This window comes from Populus nigra, chromosome 11 (assembly GCF_951802175.1).
Source record: "Populus nigra chromosome 11, ddPopNigr1.1, whole genome shotgun sequence".
Lineage (NCBI taxonomy): Eukaryota > Viridiplantae > Streptophyta > Magnoliopsida > Malpighiales > Salicaceae > Populus > Populus nigra.
In genome coordinates this window covers 8,170,562-8,173,742 of record NC_084862.1, presented here as the reverse complement: position 1 = coordinate 8,173,742, position 3,181 = coordinate 8,170,562, and the positions used below count along the sequence as shown (strand labels likewise).

At 34.5% G+C, this 3,181-nt stretch overlaps 1 pseudogene; it reads right to left on the bottom strand.

Annotated features, from left to right (window-relative positions):
* Nucleotides 1–637: 637 nt before the first annotated feature.
* Nucleotides 638–2,845, bottom strand: LOC133668701 (uncharacterized; annotated as a pseudogene).
* Between the last annotated feature and the right edge of the window lie 336 nt (nucleotides 2,846–3,181).

Sequence of the window (3,181 nt, the reverse complement as noted above, 5' to 3'; positions counted from 1 at the left end):
AGGAGATGGAATCAACTTGAATGGTTTTGCTTTTAGGTAGTGTTTTTAGAAAAACTGTTGATGTACCGTTTCTTTAAATCAATAAAAGTTCCCTCTTGGAGTTGTTAGAATAGCTTTTTAAATTGTTTTTTTATTTTAAAAAATATTAAATTGAGGTGATTTTTTAGGTATTTTGATTCCTTAATGTCAAAAAATTAAAAAAAAAAGAATATTATTTTTTATAGATTTTAAATTAAAAAAAACACCTTGCATTACAAAACACACTTGAAATCAAACAAACCTAGATTAAAGTTTACAAGAAACTTAGTGATATGATTATCTAACACTAAAGATCATATAGATACTCAATCAAACCTCATGATAAGGATGGATGAAATCCAATAGGTTGGACTAATCTTCAAATTATTATGCATTCGCCATTTCACTAGCTTGTTATTATGCTTGATTGAGTTCCTGATTTAATTTGAGATTAACATTGAGGTCTATGTGCTAAAGCTTTTGGCATTTCATAGACTGTTTCCTTCCAGATACGTACACTCTGCAACTTAACGACCTTAGTTTTTAAATTTTTTCACTTGGAAAAAGGTACATCTGAAATGGATGAAAGAATCAATCAGGGATGGATTGGTGATGATGCTTATGGGGATGATCTGCTCACCAAAACTGTATAAAAACAGATTTCCAAATTATAGAGGAGGACAGCACGTGGTTTAATGCTAGAAAAGATCATTCTACTTACCTTCTGGTGTTGTCATTCAAAATAATATCGCCATGCAACTGCAAGTGCAGCCACGAACAAGACTTTTAAGTATTAATTTAGAATTCATCAATGGTGATGAATCTGAAGGTGATTTGGGAGGTTCCTTTGATCTTCCTCTAATCTTGGCAGACATTCTGGACACCATTTCAGAAAGGCAACCAGTTTTTGCAGCAGCTGCAAATAGGGGGAACGAAAAAAAATAAAGATCAGGAGCCAAGCCAAAAGAATTGAAAACTGTTTGAGAGAAGGACACTGTCATTTACTAGGATTGAAAATGATCAGCTCAGAACAAATGTCTTGGATACCACGCACATATTTTAATTTGTGGATATCATCATATAACTAGCATCCAATCCAGCAACTTAAGAGTTTTGTTGATTCACCGTCACCGATATTTAGATTGTAAATATTGAATTAATCCATGAGAGAGGGCCATTCATAGACCATATTCTAGTCACAACAAACACAATCCAAGAGACACAAGTTACCTTTGCTTTCAAGGAATCTTTCCTCCTCCCCAACCCTTCGTCCAAGTACATTGATAAGTGACCCAAAATACAGAGCAAATACAGTGCACGTGATTGTGATGACATTTTACGGCATGCTAAAATCAGGAGTTGTCAAAGGTACAAGTAATACTTCAGTGTAAGAGAGAACAAGACTCTTTTCCTGCATCACAGATCCATAATCAATCAAATAAACTTGAATTGCCATCCAGCTAGATGATCATATCACCTGAAATTTAGACAGCATGGGTGACTTTCTCACAGAGTCATTCATTGCTAGGGAAAAACATGCTTGCATGGAAGTTGGGTAAGCTTATTGCAGCTGACAGAATATCAAATCCTTGATTAGCATCTGGATGGTAATCATCAATGTGCAAAAAATCCCTGTTAACATCGTAAAAAGTAGATGAAAAACACAAATAAAATATAGTTTGGCAGTATAAGAAACTGTTCTGTGTGCATGTGATCATTCATAACAGAATGTTTTTCCATTATGTTAGACTAGTAGTATCTTTCTCTATGCATCAATTTACAAGTTGAAAATCATCAGAATAGCAAGATTCGGTTAAATGGAGCATTTACATGACTTAGTTTAATGCCCCCTTAGGTTCATTGAGAAAGCTATCATAATGTGCTTTTAGTATTGGGCAGATTAACAAAGGATGTCCACGCAAAGCATTGACAAAATTTCAAGTTAATTTTCCAAAAGCTGAGGCTATAAAAAATATCTAGCAGACGGGAAATTATAATCTATTTGTCGTTTGTCACTGTATCCATAGGCTGGTTTCTCACGATATTAAATATTTTACCACACTGAATTCATTCATCAATCCACTCTATTTTTCCGAGTCAAACTAGAAAACAATGAAGTGCTAAGCCTACCTTAAAGCAAACTCTAATATCAAAGCAGCTGATTTCACACCACAAGGAAGCTTCAGAACCATCTCCATCATACCAGGTGATATCTTGTCTTTGGAAGGAAAAACATGCATCTTTTCCACAAAAGCTCCGGCTGCCTTTGGTTTGATCATCCACAAACAACTGGAGAGAATGATAATATACCCTAATATACCAAGGGACAACTTGGAAAATATTAACATGCAATTCATATCTATCACTAGCACTTTTAGCACCCAAGGGACTGTCATTCAGCTCATCAGTAGATTTCAACAAGATTGCAATTGCACCTCTTTCATTCCCACTTCCCATCAAAAACCTACTCGCATGTAATGGTGCTTCTCAAGCAGGGAATTGACAGGTGGATAAAGCACACAGAATTACATGAATATGCTTAATGCAGAGAGCAATAAAAACAAGGAAATGGCCGACCATTTCATCTTCCAAGACATAAAAAGGTATTTCAACATTTATGTAATACCATTGTCAAGCGCAGTGAGTTGACACAATCCATTTTGCGATTTGTACCTTGTAAGATCTCCAAGCTTCTTTGATGAGAAGTTGCTGACTCCAATAGCGCGAGCCTTGCCAGATTCATAAAGTGCCTCAATTTCTCTCTAAGAAGCCAGAATGTCAGGTTAGGCAAGGTTTCGGGTTCATTGCCAACAGAATCTTTCTTCATGCTTACGAGCATGGATCTTCAAGACCAATTACACAGCAGAGTTTTATTTTGTTTTATTCTTTTGAAAAAAGATTGGACTTTTTCAAAGGATTACGTTGCCCACACAAAATTCATGAAAAAAATCTTCAGGCTTTCAGACAATCTACAACGATAACACTAATTATCTAAAACAATAAAAAATCAAATAAAAATAAAGAAAGAATAAAATTATACATTTCAAACCCAAAAAACATATAAAAAAAATTAACGTTAAGATATCAAGATTTCACACGAAATTGAATTCATGAAAACAAACTAAAAACCACAAAAATCTATCTCAGCACATTAAAAAAAATC